General features: G+C 43.4%; 1 long non-coding RNA gene across 1 annotated transcript; it reads left to right on the plus strand.

Annotated features, from left to right (window-relative positions):
* Window positions 1–1234: 1234 nt before the first annotated feature.
* On the plus strand, window positions 1235–7232 carry LOC118369881 (uncharacterized). The gene is made up of 3 exons (XR_008095003.1): window positions 1235–1376; window positions 1522–1714; window positions 5994–7232. It is a non-coding gene; the product is annotated as an uncharacterized LOC118369881 (long non-coding RNA).
* The last annotated feature ends 14249 nt before the right edge of the window (window positions 7233–21481 follow it).

Below are 21481 nucleotides of genomic sequence, written 5' to 3' on the forward strand. Positions count from 1 at the left end.
CTGTCTAGCAACTCAAATGTTGCAGGTTCAAATCTCATCACGGACAACTTAAGCATTTTAACTAATTAGCACATTTTCAACTACTTACCACTTTTTGGCTATTTTGCAACTACATGTTAGCTATCCCTTCCCTAACCCAAACCTTAACCCTTTTAGCAAATGAATGATGAATGAATGTGAATCAATGATAATTGATGATAATTAGCTAGCTGGCATTCGGGGGCTTCGTTTCCTAACCCAAAACAACAGGTGTGTTCTCATAATAGCTTATTGTGTAATTTTTAGGGCACTTGTCTACTACAAATATAGCAAGGGCTATTGGCAGCAAATAGCTAAACATATCTGCAAGTATTCAGTAACGTACACAGCTGGTTGCATACTAACGGGGTAAGTGTCACCAGCCTGAATCTATTCTGTAGTTACAGTCCTCCTATTAGTATATAAACTGAGTATACAAAACAGCTCTTTCCGTGACATAGACTGACCAGGTGAATCCAGGTGAAAGCTATGACCCCTTATTGATGTCCCTTGTTAAATCCACTTCAATCAGTGTAGATGAAGGAGATGAGACATGTTAAGGAAGGATTTTTAAGCCGTGAGACAATTGAGACATGGATTGTGTGTCTGTACCATTCAGAGGGTGGTATGGGCAAAACAAAAGATTTAAGTGCCTTTGTTGAACAGGGTAGGCACAGGAGGTTGTTGGCACCTTCATTGGGGCGAACGGGCTTGTGTTAATGACTGGAGTGGAATGGAATCAAACACATGGTTTCCAGGTGTTTGATGCCAATCCATTAGCTTCGTTCTGGCCATTAGTATGAGCCGCTTTCCCCTCAGCAGCCTCCCGTCAGGGTATGGTGGTAGGTGCTAGGCACACACCGGTTTGTGTCAAGAGCTGCAACGCTACAGGGTTTTTCACGCTCAACAGTTTCCCATGGGTATCAAGAATGGTCCACCACCCAAAGTACGCCTAGCGAACTAGACACAACTGTGTGCGAAGCTGTCATCAAGGCAACGGGTGGCTACTTTGAAGACTCAAATATAAAATATTTTGATTTGTTTAACACTTTTTTGGTTACTACATGATTCCATATGTGTTATTTCATAGTGTTTTTGTTTCACTATTATGCTACAATGTAGAAAATTGTAAAATAAAGAAAAGACCTCGAATGAATAGGTGTGTCCAAACCTTTGACTGGCATTATATGTTCCCACACCTTGCAAGGAACCAAATGTACTAGCTGGGAATACTATTAGTCCTGGAGTTAACCTAACCACTAATGATAATGTAATCAGTGCTGTGTGTATATGTTTGTCTTGTATGTTGTAAGGAGGTGCAACATTCCACTGTGCCAATGGACTACACCTGGGCCCGAGTGAGTAATGCCAACCAGTCAGTGCCATGTTGGCACGTCCTTTGTGAATTTTCTTCTGAATCCGGATCTCTGATTGGCTATGTTCAACCGTGTATTTACTGTTGGCTTCCATGACTTTCTCTCTCTACCTCCCTCTGTGATATAGGAGCTGGGTCTGATATAGGTACCGAAGTCGGGCTCCTTCATGACCAGTATATGTGACGAGAGGGGCCTGGAGCTGATCTATGCTGCCATGCCTATCAGCTTTTAAAATGGAGTTCTCTGACTGATACATGGGGCTGTGTATTCTTCAAACATGTCGGGGAACTCCTGTCTTATATGGGACACCATACAGAAAGGTATACTATTTGCACATTTTTATATTAGCAGAACGCTCTTTCTACAGTATTTTGTGAAGAATGGTGTATTGTTACACTTATAACTTATCAAAACACTTAGCCTCACTTCTGTAGGCTACTGATTGATGAGTGGTATGAGAAGAGTGCCATCCTCCTGAATCTCACATCTGCCTGTAGTTATTGAACTCTGCCTGCTGGACCCATGGGTTGAGGCAAACTGTCATATCCAGATGGACTGTCCCGCACTCCACCCCTCCAGCCACCTGACTCCACCTGTCCATACATTACATAGATGGAAGGGACTTCATCACCCACACTCGAGACTTAAAGACACAACCTGGTCTCAGAGCATTTCATATTATTCTGTAAGTAAATCCGAGACACCCCATTTAGTATCATATGTTACGTGTCTGTATGGTATGTATTAATTTGTGGATGTCCATCATGCATTTCATATGATGTTAAGAATTACAATTCGTATGATATGTTACTAATTTGCAAAACCTATAATAAGTTAGAATTTGCAAAACCTACAATGTTATACGCCCACCCATCCACCCTTCTTTCGTTTTTGACTAAAGTAACCTTCTGTCTTATGTAACCATACCAAACTTAACATATCATACAAATTCTGAGCTTCCCAGATGTACTTTTCCTATGCTACGTCTAATCTATGAGACCAGGTTGCCCCCTACATACTGCAATACATATTTTTATTGTGCCATCCTGTCACTCAATCATTTGTACTTGTTTGCTATTTATATATAGTGACATAGAACAAAAACAGAGGGGCTAAAGTTTGAACTGAGGGGGGCTATGCCTCCAGCCCGGAGGTTAGGATTCGGAGTTAGGTTAAGGGTTAACGTTAGGTGAAGTAAGTAGCTAAAAAGTGGTAAGTAGATGCAAAAGTTGCTCATGATCCAAAATGCTAAAGTTGTCCATGATAAGATTTCCAACACGCAATATTTGCGTTATACAGCCACTCATCTACCCAGACCAACAGGTGTCATACCAACAGTAACATATCATACTAATTTGAGTGTCCCAGATTTACATAGGTCAGTTTAATGTAACCTAACATAAAGTAACATATCATACTAAATGGAGTGTCAAGTATCTTAGTAAAATATAATACATTTTTTTTCTGAGACCAGGCTGATGATCCATACCCAACCCTCGAGTAAGTCATGAATAACTCACTTACAAAACTCTGTTGTTTTGGACTTAATAACCAAAATGATCATTTTCACACTGTAGTAAATTTGGACACTATAATTAATGCTTTAGACTCATATCGATGCCACATAGTCCATTTAAAACCAGAGAAGTTGGTTCTATGGGTCAGTTGACCTTCATAAAGGATGCATGTGAGGAAATCAAGAAATCGTATGACTTACAGCACACCACATGAACATCTATAGAGAACTCTACAGAAGGCTTGATCCAGCATGGATCAAGAGGACTAAAGCCGTGTTGGGCTCTGGTGGTGACATGCTCTCTGTCATCTAATGGTATGATGAGCCGGTTGCCTGTTCCCCACCTCCCTCTTGTGTCATCCTGCTTATGTTTCCTGCTTATGTTACCACAGTAAATCCTGGGAGGATGCAGCGGGTAGCAGGCTGTGGGCATGGAAAGGGGGTCAATGCCATCAGAAACCATGACCTCAAAACCTGAGGGTCACAAATCCCAGATCTAAGAGGCAGACAGCCTTGAGAATCTGAACAGCTGTGTGTGTAAACTCAAATGCTAATTTCGGAACTAACATTTATGAACAACGGTGTTATGCTTCCACTCCTCAGACATGCTCTGGCTAAATGGAAAAAAATAAAGACTCTCCCTTCACCCCTAGTTAGCCTGCGGCTGTGGCTGTTGGGACTCCCTGTGTGTGCGGTGGTGGTGAGGAGGAGAGCAGGGGCCCCAGCTGGTATTACAGAGCAGGGTCACCTCCAGCTGAGAGAGGCATGCTCGCTAGTTGGTTTGTATCACCCTGCATTGCCCGGGGGCAGTACTCTAAGCCAGTGCTTCCCAAACTGTGGGACGCACATGAATTAACATTAGGCATGGCAAAAATTTATTGAACTCTGCCTGCTTTTTTGCAAGAAAATTAGCTTTAAAACTGCAACATGACAACGTGTAGAATTGCATGAAATAAGCTTTAAACCTGCAACTTTTGCAGGGATTTTCCCCAATGGTGAAAGGGGGGCCTGAGTGAAAACGTTTGGAACCCCTGCTCTAAGCAGGTTAGAGTGCTTCATAATATACAGTGGGAGGACCACCAGTACAGTGTAATTGAAGAGTTGTGTTCCAAAACGCTATATCCACCAATGTTTCACATTTGTGTCTGGATCTCTCAAGTGAGGTGTAAGAAGGATGTTCCTAATTCATAGGAGAGATGTTTATTTTTTTATCAAAAGGTTTTACTTTTCAACGTTCATGTGCCTTTAATAACAAACTTGTAGGGTATCTGTAATTATGAATACATTTTTTTAAATGACAAGCCTAGTTTATTTCTCATGGAGAAACAAAGGATTCTTCCTGGTTAGCCTTAATTGGCTGAGATAATGAAGGTGCTGGTCATGCCGAGAGATGAGTCCTGATTGGTCTGCCATGCAACAGTCTACCACGGATTTAAAAAATATATATATAATAGACATCCCTGTTAGTGAGCGTTTCACCTTTGCCAAGATAATCCATCCACCTGACAAGTGTGGCATATAAAGAAGCTGATTACCTAGTGCTGGGGACAATAAAATGGCACTCTAAAATGTGCAGTTTTGTCACACAACACAATGTCACCGATGTCTCAAGTTTAGAGGAAGTGTGCAATTGGCATGCTGACTGCAGAAATGTCCATCAGAGCTTTTTCCAGATAATTTAATGTTTGTTTCTCTACCAACATCATTTTAAAGAATTTGGCAGTATGTCGAACCGGCCTCACAACCGCAGACCATGTGGAACCTGCCCAGGACATCCGGCTTCTTCACCTGCGGGATAGTCTGAGACCAGTCACCCGGACAGCTGATGAAACTTTGGGTTTGCACAACCAAATCATTTCTGTACAAACTGTCAGAAAGCGTCTTAGGGAAGCTCATCTGCGTGCTGATTGTCTTCACCAGGGTCTTCACCTGACAGCAGTTTGGGATTGTAACTTCAGTGGGTAAATGCTCACCTTCGATGACTTCTGGCACGCTGGAGAAGTGTGGTCTTCAACTGTACCGGGCAGATGGCAGACAGCATGTATGGCATCGTGTGGGTGAGCGGTTTGCTCATGTCAACGTTGCTAACAGAGTTCCCCATGGTAGTGGTGGGGTTATGGTATGGACAGGCATAAGCTACGGACAACGAACACAATCGCATTTTATCTATGGCAATTTAAATGCACAGAGATACTGTGACGAGATCCTGAGGCCCATTGTCGTACTGTACCATTCATCCACCGCCATCACCTCATGTTTCAGAATGATAATGCACAGCCCCATGTCGCAGGGATCTATATACAATTCCTGAAAGGAAAATGTTCCAGTTCTTCTATGGCCTGCATTTTCACCAGATATGTCACCCATTGAGTATGCTTGGGAAAGTCTAGTTCTACGTGTACGACAGTGTGTTCCACAGGCCACAATCAACAGCCTAATCAACTCTATGTGAAAGAGAAGTGTCACGCTGCATGAGGCAAATGGCTGTCACACCAGATACTGACTGGTTTTCTGATCTATATTCCCAGTCATATGAAATCCATAGATTAGGGCCTAATGAATTGATTTAAATTGACTGATTTCCTTATATGAACTGTAACTCAGTAAAATCTTTAAAATTGTTGCATGTTGCGTTAATATTTTTATTCAATGTAGTTGCTTGGTATATAACGGCAGCTTACGTTATAAATTGTATCTCAGCCACTTTTTCCCTCATGTTGGTTAAGTGTGCCTTGAATTCTAAATATATCATTGACATCAAAGCATCACCACACCTCCTCCTCCATGCTTCACGGTGAGAACCACACTTGCAGAGATAATCCGTTCACCTACTCTGCGTTTCACAAAGACATGGCGGTTGGAACCAAAAATCTAAAATTTGGACTCATCAGACCAGAGGACAGATTTCCACTTGGCCCAAGCAAGTCTCTTCTTTGGTGTGGGGGTGCTTTGCTGGTGACACTGTCTGTGATTTATTTAGAATTCAAGGCACACTTAACCAACATGGCTACCACAGTATTCTGCAGCGATACGCCATCCCATCTGGTTTGGGCTTAGTGGGACAATCATTTGTTTTTCAACAGGACAATGACCCAAACTCACCTCCAGGCTGTGTAAGGGCTACTTGACCAATACGGAGAGTGATGGAGTGCTGCATCAGATGACCTGGCCTCCACAATCACTCAACCTCAACCAATTTGAGATGTTTTGGGATGAGTTGGACAGCAGTGAAGGAAAAGCAGCCAACAAGTGCTCAGCATATGTATGGGAACTCCTTCAAGACTGTTGGAAAACCATTCCTCATGAAGCTGGTTGAGAGAATGCCAAAAGTATGCAAAGTTTTCATCAAGACAAAGGGTGGCTTCTTTGAAAAATATCACATATATTTGGACTTGTTTAACACTTTTCTGGTTACTACATGATTCAATATGTGTTTTTTCATAGTTTTGATGTCTTCACTATTATTCTACAATGTAGAAAATAGTGAAAATAAAGACAACCCCTTGAATGAGTAGGTGTGTCCAAACTTTTGACTTGTACTGTATATGGTATTATATATTTTTTGGGATTATTTATACTGTTTTAGATGTTTATTATTGCACTGTTGTACATGTCTGTTGTTGAACAACCCCATGCCATGATTAGATAGTGAAAAAATGACACCAATCTCTTTCATGAGCTTATATAACAACATTTCTGAAAATGGACATATAGTGTTTTGAATGAAACTCTTCATATCAGGACTTACACCCACCAGTATGATGGCCAACACACCAGGACCCGTTAGGTTTTTCCATTCGTTATGACTCTCACTTTAGTCCCTTGGGAAAATATTCTACTGAAGTGGTCAACTGGAAATATGCTACATGTAAATGTTCCTACTCAACTGCTTTATTTTATAGGCAACGTTGATGGAAAATTGCTTTATAGCTATAACACATGAGTAAATGGGGAATTTATTAACATTATTACACAATTGACAAGGCAAAATATATTTCAGTCCCTCTGCTTTTGGATTGTGAATCTTGAAGTTGCGTCTCAGCCATTCACAGAGCTTTTCTAAATACTTTTTGTTGTTGCTGTAATTACCAGGCTTTGCACACTTCCTTTGCCCTCATTAAACAACATTTTTAATGGATGAGGTTTGAAATAAACATGTTTCTCACTGAGGGGTTGGGTTAAGGTTCAGAGAGTTTGTTAGCCTTTAAAGTTTGTTACCACTAAAGAAAGTGCCATAGAGACGTGCACAGGAAGTACCTATGGATGACTGTGTGGTTTAAGAATGGTGTGAGATACGTACAGGGAAATTAAACCTCACTGAAGGTCTTACTTCGGACAGCCTTGTTCTTTGAGAACACAGAAATATTAGACCAGGACTGAGAAACAAAAGGATGGGTTCAGTAGGAGGTAAGGTCAGTGGAAAATACAGCTTCTCTTTATAATAGGAATAGGGCAGCAAGGGCACCCACATGACTTTGTAAGTCCACCATCCTTGTCCCTCTAGTTTCAGATCATGCTTCCTCTGGTTAAAGTTAACACAGGCCAAATTATTCCTCATGTTCACACTCTGTCTCTGAAGGGGCCTTGGACGGAGAGCTGGATGAAACCAAACCCTTAGCCCAGAACCCATATTCCCCTTCTACATTCCCCAGTCCTGAGCACCTCTGCTCTGCTACACTCCCTCCACTCTGACCAAAAGTGTGTTTTCTATTTCTCTCCTTACTTCCTGGCCTTAAGTCATGATAACAAGCCTGGCACCCAGTGACAGATGCTGTCAGTTGGCAGTCAGGCATTCAGGGAGGCTCTAGCTGAATCAACAGTAGGCCCAGAGAGTGGTTCACACACTCACATGTGCATGCATGCAAGCACACACACATGCACAAATGCTGGCATATGTATACACCACAGGAGGTTGGTGGCACCTTAATTGGGGAGGACAGGCTCGTGGGAATGGCTGGAGCGGGATATAGTGCAATGGTATCAAATAAATCAAACACTTGGTTTCCATGCACACAGGTGTGTATGCATGTACACACACAACATCCTCACACACTGTCCAAATGAAAACACATAGCACCACATTTAATCTCCAGTTAATACAAATCATACAATAGAGTGATAATTTGAATAGAGGTTGAGAAGGGGAGAGTCAGAGGGGAAAGAAAGAGGGACACAGGAAGTAAAATGGAATAATACAAGTGTGGATGCAGGAAGGGGGAACAAATATTTACATCTCCCCATGCATGTTACTAAATACTTTATGACCCAGAACCCACTGTTATTTTGAGGGTGGTGAGATGGACAGCAGGGAGGTTCCTACCCCAGACAGGCCTCACTCCGGCCCCGCTTCAGTCCCAGTGCAGTGCTCCATACATCTCTATGACGCACAGGCGGAGTTGAAAACACTGCCGTGTTCCTGTTCTCTTTTATCTCCTCATTCCATTCCCTTCCCCAGTTCCCCCCCATTAGTTCATGAAGCTGGAAGCCTGCCAAGCAAAACCCTGACCCCGATTCCATGGGTTCGATTCAGTCGCAGAGCAGACTCCCCTTTCTGCAGGGAGGGCCTCTGCCCTGGCCCTCAGTTCCCGCAACCCACAGGCAGTACTGTCCTGCGATTGGCTGTCAAACACTGGCAGGTAGTTAAAAGGGTTCATGGGATTGGCTCACATGCTGTGTCAGAAAGTTCAGCAAAAGCTGGTTGGATAGAGACCACTGCATAAACCAATGACGCATCAAAACAGTGCAATGCTAATCTCGTGGACAGACATACGCAACATAAATGGTAGTAGCGTCAGTCAACAGACTGAGGGATGTGATGACTAATGAGGAACTTTGTTTCCGGTACTCTGATTTTTATCATTTCTGAAGCCCACAGACTGGCTGAGAGTTTATGTTTAAAGGAGTGCAGACTTCGCTAATCTTGTTAATAAAATTTCTAACATGTCTCCCTCAGGACAAGCATCTAAAGCAAATAAGTTATTCGATTTTTGTTTTGGGTGCCCGAGATTAATGCAATGCAATTGTCTAATTTCACTCTTACTGTCCCCAAGTTCTAAAAGAGCATGGAATTGTATCTTCAAAGACATGTTCTGTTATGATGTAACTGCTGCTGCTGGTCAGACATGATGGAGTTCAAGACATTCTCCAAACCTACCATGATATTTTCAGAAAATGCTTCAGTGGAAAACTAATTTGAAATCAAAGACAACAACGAAAAGGCACATCATGTTTTTCCACTTCCTGGGTTCCCTTTCAGTCAGTCAACAACATCCTATGGGGAGTTGCACTCTCATGACTTCAGATGAAGGCCAATGAAATTCGCGCCTCGCTGGAAGCTCTGTCTTCCACACGTAATAAGCCTGAGGTTTGGATTAATTTCCTTAATTATTCATTATTCTGCCTTTCACCTCAGTGTGAACAGGAACGAGTCACACTACAACAAACAATTGGAACACGAGACCATCGTAAGTTGCGCCAACTAAATTGTCCCTTAGTGGTAAAGCGTGCTCACCCCCTGGATAATGATGTTTAAATGGTTCTCATGCGTTTCCTAATCACAAACAATTTGTTTTTCTTTGAATTGCTTGGCTTGGATAAAGAAATAAGTAAGATGACTAATGCAAACAAAACGATGAAGGCTAACAAGGTAGGTTTGGGTTTGGGACCATGCCCAAATTAATGAAAATATACTCACATTTGTTGTCTTGTATGTTTCAGCTCGGCACATGCTCAGGCTGCCCTCGCTCTAATCAGTTTGTGTGCAAGAGTAGGGGACGGCTGGTACTGTTCCCCTACTATCCTACTAGTCTGTGGCACAGGTTCTCTTGAAAATCGTGCAGCATTCTTTAGGGGGCTTGGTGTTTCAGATAGTGACTTCCTCTCCCGGGTACCAGTACCTCGGCTGAGTCTGAGTTGTGGGATGTGGAGATGGTTTTGGTCTTTGGTTAGGTGGAATGTATCCTATCTCCGGTGCGCTCTGAGGCCGGTTAAGGGAGACTACTCGAAGAGAGAGTGAGACCAGGTTCTGTGAGTATCCCCCCACTGCCTGTGTTTGCCTTGGTTAAGCACCACTTGCCTCTCTTCCCAGAAGGTTCCGGGTCCCACCTCGTGATCCGGTCCTACGTAGACGTGAGACCAGACTAGCTAACAAGCACTGCATAGCGTGCCAACAAGTTAGCTAACCCGCAGAGGTGAGCTAGCTACTACTAGTTATTCCTGCTTTCCTACAGAGTTGTTGCTTGGGTAGCGCTCTTGTTTAGTATACGCAGCTTTAAATCACTTGGTTATTCTAAACAGACCGTGCTGTGGTCAAAGATGCTAGCTAGCCTAGCTTATAATAAAGAGCCTCCTGGCTAACTTTGGCTAGCATGCATAACTTCTGTTGAATGAAGCTTACTAGTGTTCCCCCCGGTGCTTTGGCAACCCCATTCCTATTTTAAATTCCTAGTTTGAGGGAGTAGAGAAAGCAGGGCTTGTGTGCTCCTCCAATGAGGAAGTAGCCCCTGATCATCTGCACGGCTCCCCAACAAGATTACTGTGTGAACAGTGCCCCACGTTTGGTATGGCAAACAGGGTAATACGTCAGCCCTCTGTGCCCATAAGAGGGCAGGGCTTCGTGCATGCTATATAGTCTCACGGAAGCACGCTTGTTGGAAGTTTGTCCATGTTTAATGCCCCTCTGGTACCCCACATTTCATGGTGTTCACAGGATTCAAGGGCTATATTAATCTCTCCAAGCTGGGAGTAATAAATTGGGCAATTCACTCTCTGTCCACAAAAGGGCACCCCTCCCGCATAGGTGGCATATTACTAGGATTCATTGCTGATTCCTGCCTGTAGCTCACTAGTCCCTATGAGTCAAGGGAACAAGCAGGGTTGGACACGACCATGCTATTATCCCCCACAAAGTCTCTGGGTTCATAGGAAACCTGGAATTAGCTGTCTTTCTCCAGCTCTGCGCTTTTCATTCCTAGAAATGAGATTTGATTACAAATCGATCCTGTCTGTTACTACAAAAGGGGTCAATCTTTCAGAGCTGTTTGTCTCATTCCCACCTATAACTGGTCTGTAGGGTAACCTCCATCATAAGTTTTTTTCCCCCCTCGGTCTATTCTTAATGCATGTGGTCCAGTGCTGGGTGACAGCCATTTACCGGATCGCATCTTACCGCCTAAACCAAGTGAGGCTCGTTGTGACAACAGTATCCCAAGGTGGCACTGCCAATCGGGGTACGTCACTGATTGCCAGAGTGGGTCAGGCTTTAAGGCAAACCTTGGCACATGAACACCGTTTTTTCAACCCGACAGTGTTCATGGGTGTCAAAAGTCTCCCACGTGTAAGATCGATGAAAAGTGTCCCTTCTCCACGTTCAGACACACGGTTGTCAATAGTGGTGGAAATGGAAAAGAATCAATCTCTCCCAGTCCACAAAGTGCACAGTGTCGGCTCATGGATCATGCAAACAGTGACGTGAGGGTACAGGCTACAAATTGTTGTGTGTCCTCCATGCGCCTGCAGTATCGTTACGTCGACTGTTCCCAAGGCCTCAGCGCTCATTTTTAAGGAGGAAATATCCTCCCGTCTCCAGAAGCAGGCAATCCGAGTGGTTCCTATGTCAACAATCTAGGACAGATGGTACAGCCAGTAATTCCTGGTTTAGGAAAAGCAACAGGAATTTGCGTCCCACTCTAGACCTACGTGCCTAGAATGAGCTACAAAGTGCTCAAGAGCTGCTGGCCATTACAGTCGACTGGCTTTTGCTGGTATGAACTGACAATATGTTGGTGGTGGCATGCCTCAGAAATTTGGGTAGAGACTCTGTACGTCTCCTTCCTAACCTTGGCTCACTTTCTATTGCTGGGGAGATGCTTGCTTTGGGCGATGCATGTCCCCGGTTGCCTCCGGTGCAGATATTTTATCCAGGTGGGACCCTCTCTCTCAGGAATGGAGGCTACACCCCTGGGTGGTTTACCAGGTATGGAAACATTTCGGCAGGGTTAAAGGAGGGGTCCAGAGCATTGGTTCCCAATGGGGCACTCGGGTCCCTCCTAGAGAAAAATAGACAACACTGTACAGTTGTGGCCAAAAGTTTTGAGAATGACACAAAAATGCATTTTCACAAATTCTGCTGCCTCAGTTTATATGTTGGCAATTTGCATATACCCCAGAATGTTATGAAGAGTGATCAGATGAATTTTAATTAAATTGAAAAGTCCCTCTTTGCCATGCAAATTAACTGAATCCCCCCAAAACATTTCCACTGCATTTCAGCCCTGCCACAAAAGGACCAGCTGACATCATGTCAGTGATTCTCTCATTAACACAGGTGTGAGTGTTGACGAGGACAAGGATGGAGATCACTCTGACAAGGATGGAGTTTGAATAACGGACGGGAAGCTTCAACAAGAGGGTGGTGCTTGAAATCATTGTTCTTCCTCTGTCAATCATGGTTACCTGCAAGGAAACACGTGCCATCATCATTGCTTTGCACAAAAAGGGCTTCACAGGCAAGGATATTGCTGCCAATTGTTGAGAAGAACGCGTCAGTGTGCCCAGGAAAGTCCAGCAAGCACTGGTTGATTCAAAGTTGATTCAGCTGCAGGATCGGGGCACCACCAGTACAGAGCATGCTCAGGAATGGCAGCAGGCAGGTGTGAGTTCATCTGCATGCACAGTGAGGCGAAGACTTTTGGTGGATGGCCATGTGTCAAGAAGGGCAGCACAGAAGCCACTTCTCTCCAGGAAAAACATCAGGGACAGACTGATATTCTGCAAAAGGTACAGGGATTGGACTGCTGAGGACTGGGGTAAAGTCATTTTGATGAATCCCCTTTCCGATTGTTTGGGGCATCCAGAAAAAAGCTTGTCCGGAGAAGACAAGGTGAGCGCTACCATCAGTCATGTGTCATGCCAACAGTAAAGCATCCTGAGACCATTCATGTGTGGGGTTGCTTCTCAGCCAAGGCAGTGGGCTCACTCACAATTTTGCCTAAGAACACAGCCATGAATAAAGAATGGTACCAACACATCCTCCGAGAGCAACTTCTCCCAACCATCCAGGAACATTGCCCTTTCCAGCATTATGGAGCACCTTGCCATGAGGCAAAAGTGATAACTAAGTGGCTCGGGGAACAAAACAGTGATATTTTGGGTCCTTGGCCAGGAAACTCCCCAGACCTTAATCCCATTGAGAACTTGTGGTCAATCCTCAAGAGGCTGGTGGACAAACAAAAACTCACAAATTCTGACAAACTCCAAGCATTGATCATGCAAGAATGGGCTGCCATCAGTCAGGATGTGGCCCATAAGTTAATTGACAGCATGCCAGGGCAGATTGCAGAAGTCTGGAAAAGGAAGGGTCAACACTGAAAATATTGACTCTTTGCATCAACTTCATGTAATTGTCAATAAAAGCCTTTGACACTTATGAAATGCTTGTAATTATACTTCAGTATTCCATAGTAACACCTGACAAAAATATCTAAAGACACTGAAGCAGAAAACTTTGTGGAAATGAATGTGTGTCCTTCTCAAATCTTTTGGCCATCACTGTACGTAAAGATCTATGTATCTATTTATCTTTACGTATAGTGAGAAAATGTGGTGTCGTCTGTTTTTTCAATGAGGGACCCGAGTGCTAAATTGGGAACGGATGCTCTGGCGCACCAGTGGCCTTGTAACCCTCCATTAAGCATTTCCGCCAGTGGTTCTGATTTAGCCCACTTTGGAGCGGGTCTCCCGGGAGTTCTTACCATTTATTATTTTGGCAGCCTTGGTTCACGGAGTTCATTCACCTTTTATGCAGGGACCTGTGGCAACTCCCGTTGCACAGGGCCCTTTTGTCCCAGGCACATGGGCAGGTTTGGCAAGCGAGGCCAGAGATGTGGTTCTTATGGGCCTGGCCCCTGTGAGGGCCAATCTGATGGCTAGAGAATGTTATTGCTACCATTCAGTCTGCAAGGGCACCCTCCACGAGAGGGCTGCATGCATATAAGTGGCAAGTGTTTTATAGCTCTGGTGCCAAGATAAAGGAGTGAGAGACATCCTTATGTTCCTACAGGGGCTGGCAATTCTCAGGTCCTTACCTTTTAAGTGTTTTTACAGCTGGGACAGGGGAAAGTAACTAGGCAGCGTGCCGTGTATGCAATACCCAGACTGACGCATCTGGTGGGAGTCAGATCTGGGTGGTCTGCCAAGGGCCGTTTAATTTAGTGTCCGTTGGGGTGAACTTAGGTCATGGTATATTTCCCCATAGTATGTTGTACTGAAGTTGTCTGACTGAAAGGGAGCGTAAAGTTAAGACTATAACTACTGTTCCCTGAAGGAAGGATATGAGGTACAACACCTGTTTGGTACCACAATGCTCATTCCTGGGCTCGGTGGAGAGCGGTATTAAATTGAAGGAATGAATCCGAGCCTCACGCTTATCACCTGTGGAAGGCGGGGCTTCCAGCAAGGCGCGGATTTTAACTTGTTTCCCTCCTCAGGGAACAGTAGTTATAGTCATAACATAGTTTTTTACCCTCTGGGTAAGGACATGCAGTGCAGCAGCCAATTCACAAAGCATCTGAGCTCCTAGAGCACAAACACGAAGGACCTTGCTCAGTAGTGTTGCGGTGCTCACCACAATAGGAACAAAATAAAGTGACCCCACATTTACTTCCATCTGATAGCGCTTGAGCCTGAATTTTCCCGCCCCTTTTCATTTACTGAGGCCTGGTTACCACGTCGAGCCTGGTTACCATGCAGCAAGAATGTGGCCCAGTGTGGAGCAAAATGCCAACCTGCAGACTGGACACCGGAGTATGACTGCCAACTACCCAGCTACCCCCTGGCACTCTGTGACATCACGTCCTGTCATTGTGTTGAGTGTGCAGACCTGACCGGACTGGCGACTTCCCAATCAGTGCTTTCTGCCCTCCAACCCCCCCAAGAAAAACAGTGCACTTACAATAAGAGGAAATCAACACATTAGGCGCATGAGAGATGTTGGCGGAAGTTGTGACATATTGTAGACTCATTCGAATATTGCTCATCTGAGCAACAAAATCAGAATGTACAAAATGTATTCTGACAGCACATTTTACCTTAAATAACTTAATACTTGTATAATACTAGATATGTTATGCGGGATTAAACTGTGAATAAGTACATGTGACTTAAAATATATGTCTTGTAAGTCTGACCCAAAGCTCAACTTATTATCACCATCCAATATTTACATTTCCAACCGTCTTTAATTTGACCACCTACTGTATATGTCAACAGTTGCTACAATCTCTCCTATTTGGGCTCATTGGAATGAGCTCCATTCAAAAGCTGTAAATGAATATTCATGAGGACCTGAAGCTCTATTTCACACTGAGGCCTGATTGGGGAGCAACTGGGATCTACGTTTGAAGCCTCACTACTTACACCATGTACTTACTGCACATTGACTGAACACGATCTGTGCCCTACAGCTGACATACAAATGTACACATTGTGGACTGCATGTCTTTTATAATGTTTTATACACAGTGCCTTCGGAAGGTATCCAGACCCCTTGACATTTTTGTACATGTTGTTACGTTACAGCCTTATTCTAAAATGGATGATTAAATATAAATAATCCTCAGCAATCTACATAGGAACTTTTTCTCTTCTCTGTGTGAATCTACAGCACTTACTGTGTTGCTGCATAGATGGTCCTGTATTTCCCATCAACTACTGAACTATTACCCTAAATGTAAAGGGGTGGTTTCAGGATGCTGGTTATGATTTCAATCTTGAAGGACATTGTCTTAGTACCTAATACCTACGTTTTTATATAGCCCATAATGATAAAGCGAAAACATGTTTTATTTTATTTTAGCAAATGTATTAAACATAATAAACAGAAATACCTTATTTACATAAGTATACAGACCCTTTTCGAAGAAACTCGAAATTGAACTCAGGTGCATCCTGTTTCCATTGATCATCCTTGAGCTGTTTCTACAACTTGATTGGAGTTCAGCTGTGGTAATTCCAATTGAATGGACATGATTTGGAAAGACACACACCTGTCTATATAAGGTCCCACAGCTGACATTGCATATCAGAGAAAAAACCAAGCCATGAGGTCAAATAAATTGTCCGTAGAGCTCCGAGACAGGAAGGGTACCAAATATTTCTGCAGCAAGAACACAGTGGCCTCCATCATTCCCAAATGGAAATAGTTTGGAACCACCAAGGCTCTTCCTAGAGCTGGCCACAGAGCCAAACTGAGCAATCGGGGGAGAAGGGCCTTGGTCAGGGAGGTGACCAAGAACCTGATGGTCACTCTAACAGAGCTCTAGACTTCCTCTGTGGAGATGGGAGAAACTTCCAGAATGACAACCATCTCTGCAGCACCCCACTAATCAGGCCTTTATGGTAGAGTGGCAAGATGGAAGCCACTCCTCAGTAAAAGGAACATGACAGCACGCTTGGAGTTTGCCAAAATCCACCTAAAGACTCAGACCATGACAAACTATATTATCTGATGATGAAACCAAGGTTGAACTCTTTGGTCTGAATGCCAAGTGTCACGCCTGGAGGAAACCTGACACCATCCCTACGGTGAAGCATGGTGGTGGTGGCAGCATCATGCTGTGGGGATGTTTTTCAGTGGCAGGGACTGGGAGACTAGTCAGGATCCAGGAAAAGATTAACAGAGCAAAGTACAGAGATATCCTTGATGAAAACCTGCTCCAGAGCAGTCAGGACCTCAGACTGGGGCAACGAGCTCTGTCATAGTGACCATTGGGTTCTTGGTCACCTTCTCCCCTGATTGGGTGACCAGCTCTAGGAAGCGTCTTGGTGATTCCAAAACAGAAATGTTTTGGTGCCCTTCCCCAGATCTGTGCCTCAACATAATACTGTATCGGAGCTCTACGGACAATTCCTTTGACCTCATGGCTGGGTTTTTGCTCTGACATGCACTGTAAAATGTTATAGACTGGTGTGTGCCTTTCCAAATCATCCCCAATCAATTGAATTTACCACAGGTGGACTCCAATCAAGGATGATCAATGGAAACAGGATGCACCTGAGCTCAATTTCGAGTCTCATAGAAAAGGGTCTGAATACTCATGTAAATAAGGTATTTCTGTAGTATATTTTTTTAGAAATGTTCACTTTGACAATATGGGGAATTATGTGTAGATTGATGTATCAATTTTACAATAAATAAAATGTGGAAAAGTCTGAATACTTTCTGAATGCACTGTATAACATTAGGTTGAAGATAGTTTTGTGTTATATAACACTAGGTTGTTTTGTGATATATAGGATCTGATGATTCACAGTGTCGAAGGCAGCAGACAAATTTAGGAGGATGAGAACAGAGGATAGAGATTTAGCTTTGGCAATGCTGAGAACCTCCATGACACAGCAAAGCGCAGTCTCGGTTCAGTAAACAGTCTTGAAGCCTGACTGGTTAGGGTCAAGAAGATTGTTCCGAGAGAGATATCAAGAGAGTTAGTCACAGACAGCACGCTGAAGTGTTTTGTAATGGAAAAAAAGAAGATACTGGTCTGAAGTTTTTCATGCCAGATGATTCAAGAGTTGGTTTCTTGAGGAGGGGAGCAACTCATGGCTCATTCATGACTCATTTTGAAGTTAGAGGGGACGCAGCCAGTGTTCAGGGATGAGTTGATGAGGAAAGTGAGTAATGGGTGAAGGTCTCCAGAGATGATCTGGCGTAGGGAGGGGACGAGGTCGAGTGGGCAGGTTGTGAGGCTGTAACATCACTAGTTACAGGATTTAATCTGGAGAGAGATAGTGGCAAAAGGTCAAGGCCTAGGGTTGTGTGTGAGTGGGACCAGTGGACTCAAAATACTGAGTGAATGACGAGCGGATATTGTCAACCTTCTTTTCAAAGTGGTTGACAAAGTTGTCCGCAGAGAGGGGAGGGGGTGGAGGATTAAGGAGGGAGGAGAAGATGGAAAATATTTTCCTAGGGTTCAAGGCTTGAAATTTAGAGTGATAGAAAGTGGCTTTAGCAGCGGATACAGAGAATGAGAAGGTAGAGAGGAGGGAGTGGAAGGATGATAGATCCTCCGAAAGTTTTGTTATACTCCATTTTTGCTCCACTACCCACAGACCTGTGTGACTTTCATGTGCCTTAATAACAAATTTGTATCTGTAAATATGAAGAAATGTGTTAAATTACGAGCTTAGTTGGTTTCGCTACAGAAATAGAAAAGGTGAGCAACCTCCCACTTGCCATGAATGGCTGAGATAATGAGTGGGCTGGACATGCTGAAAGATCACTAATGGATTGGTCTGCCATATAGCACGCTTCTGTCTATTTGAGCTGGTCAGTATGTCTAGGTAATCCTGTCTAACGCTGCTTTTTTAATGTTACGCATAGTAAAACTGCAGAAGTGTTTCTCTCCACTTTCTGGAGGACTGAGTTTTGAAATCAGTGGAAGTATCGAGTATGATAGCTCAGGAGATGGAGAAAACATCTGTCTCTGGACGCATGCATCTATGGTGTACATTATATGGGTAAGATGGTCTAGCTAGCTACATTTTCAGATATTACACGTTTCCTATTTTGACAGAAAGTGGTTTCATTTCAAGTTAAAGTGTACTGTTATCTAGTTAACATTAGCTGGCTTGCTCGCTAGCTAACGTTTCATGTATGATATTATTATTCTTATCTCAGAGCCATTTCCTTGGCTAGTTATAGCCTATTGTTAGCTAGCTAACATTGATCCTGGTTGGTCAGCTACCTGCAGATTCATGCATGTTAGTAACATCATGAGTTGGGATTATGGTTCATTGTTTAGCTAGTGACCGGGAGACCCATGGTGCGGCACACAATTCGTCCAGCGTCATCCGGGTTAAGGGAGGGTTTGGCCGGCCGGCATGTTCTTGTCCCATTGCGCTCTAGCGACTCCTGTCGCAGGCCGGGACACAATGTACGCTTACATGGTCGCCAGGTGTACAGTGTTTCCTCCGACACATTGGTGAAGCTGGCTTCTGGGTTAAGCGGGCATTGTGTCAAGAAGCAGTGCGGCTTGACCGGATTGTGTTTCGGAGGATGCATGGCTCTCGACCTTCGCCTCTCCTGAGTCCGTACGGGCGTTGCAGTGATGAGACAAGACTGTAACTACCAATTGGATACCACAAAATTGGGGAGAAAAGGGGTACAAGTAAAATAAAAAAATACATGAATAAAGATAGTCTGGCTAGCTACATTTTCAGATATTACACGTGTCTAATTTTGACATAGTCTTTTCATTTTAAGTTAAAGTGTACTGTTAGCTAGCATTAGCTGGCTGGCTCGCTAGCTATGATCTTATTATTTGTATCTCAGAGCTATTTGCTTGGCTAGTTATAGCCTAATGTTAGCTTGCTAACATTGAACCTGGTTAGTTAGCTACCTGCAGATTCATGTAGGATAACGTTATGGATAAGTAACGTTATGAGTTGGGATTATGGTTCATTGTTTAGCTAGCTAGCTACATGTCTAACAAAATACTCCACTATGCAAGCAACCATTTTGGGTGCATTCATTAACCCAGTCTGGCTATCTACTCCAATTTCAGAGCATTCTTATCTGAGTGTGCCAGAGCACAGAATAACTGATGAATTTACAAACTCTCAACACCCGTTGAATATGGCCAGTACAAACATGTCCAGTAAACATATTCTGATCATGTCTCCTAATCTTTGGAAAGTTTTGTTAATCGAGAGATGCATAGAACTTTGTCAGTTACATTGTTTTGAATAATTCTCCAATCACTGCATCAGACTTAAGATCTGTAAGCTTAAGTTGCAGGTCAGTGGAAGCGTTATCCACATTGAAGGTGAAAGGAGAGGAAACCAGCAGCATGTCATTTTCCAACACTTGAAATCCTCAAAACGATGAGAAAACTCACCGTTCAAAGCACTCAGAAGCAATGTATACTTCTCCTGCTGGTCATCTGATAGGGAACAGACTAATAGTGTCAGAAGGTGGGTGAGATTGTTGGCTTCTACTTGGTGGTTCAGGAGGAGTCATTTTCCCTTGAAGGCTTTGACAAGGCTGTTCATCTGATGTGCAAAAAGGCCCTTCCCTTGTAGATTGGAAGTCAGTTCATTCATGACGGCCATGATGTACACGGTGAAGGAAAAATCAGCCAACCATTCTTTATCTTGCAGTTGAGGGAAATCCACATAATTTCCTTTCATTTGCAAAAACTCAGCAATCTCTGACTTCAGGTCCCACACCCTTTTAAGCACCTTCCCCAAACTCAGCCATCTCATGTTTGTGTGGTAAGGGAGATCTGCATGACCCGACTCTGTGTCTTCCAACAGTGAGACAAACTGCCTGTAGTTTAAAGATTTTGTCTTATGAAGTTTACCAGTTTAGTGACTGTATCCACAACATGGCTCATTTCCAGAATACATTTCCAGAGCAATGTAAAGGAAAAAAATCTGATCTGGGTTCAGGTCAGCTACTTGATATTGTATCTTTTTCAAAATGTTTTTTTCCTGTTATCCCATCAATAGTCACACGGGATAACTTTTCAAAAGTCCCAGCTTTGCCACACACTTATTAACCTCCTCCAATAAATCTTTCCCTGTGGTTGTGGTTATGCCTCGTAAGAATATCAACAACTGTGCCGTGTCACATGCATCACTGCTCTCATCCAGGGCCAAGGCGAAATAGGTGAAATCCTGTACCTTGTCTTTCAACTATTGTTCCATATTCCCTGCGATTTCCTTAACACGCCGTTTCACTGTTCGTCTTGACAGGGAAACATTTTCAAACAGCTCTTTCTTGTAGGGGCAAAGTATTGCCGCAGAGTAAATTAAACAATTTTATGAATTCGCCCTCAGCGAATGGCTTGATATGTTTAGCAATTTTGTGGGACAGTACATAGCTAGCTCTCGCAATTCTGTCGTTTGCCGAATGCAGTTTTGTGAAAAGTCCTTGCTGCTTTTGCAACTGAGAAAGAAATTATTTCGATGCACTTGCCCTCATAGTCCTATATTTCTCTGCATGCTTCGTCTGGAAGTGTTGGGACAAATTGTAGTCTATCAAGCCAGCGATGCTCTCTTTGCACACTAAGCACACAGCTTTCCTTGATACCCCAATAAAGAAATATGAATATGTCCACTATTGCTGGAACACCCTACATTCATTTTTCTACTTTCCTTTTCTTTGAAAAACACATTTTTTTGCGCAATTTCTAGCTAGCTAGAATGTGTCATGTCAGCCTGTGCGTGTCAGCCTGTCAGTCATCGTCTGTCCTCGTGCAGTTGTTATTTATACGTGTCTTCAAAATAAATGTCCCACAAGTGGTGGGAGTTAAATCATTACACAAAGGCGAGTATTCATTGGGCTTTTAATTTGAATAACAAATACATTACGCAAAACTTTACTATCACAAATTCTTTATGTGATCTGAGCATGATACCATGCGTCATATTGAATCAGGTCGCGGGCTGCTTACGGCCCCCGGGCTGGCCTTTGCTCTGGCCTGGTGTAGACAAAGAAGAGCTCTCCAGTAGGTAACAAAACATTCAAAGGCCATTTTCTCAAAAGTAAGGTTACAAGTTTATCAACTTTCTA

The sequence above is a fragment of the Oncorhynchus keta genome, chromosome 36 (assembly GCF_023373465.1).
Source record: "Oncorhynchus keta strain PuntledgeMale-10-30-2019 chromosome 36, Oket_V2, whole genome shotgun sequence".
In the NCBI taxonomy this organism is placed as follows: Eukaryota; Metazoa; Chordata; class Actinopteri; order Salmoniformes; family Salmonidae; genus Oncorhynchus; species Oncorhynchus keta.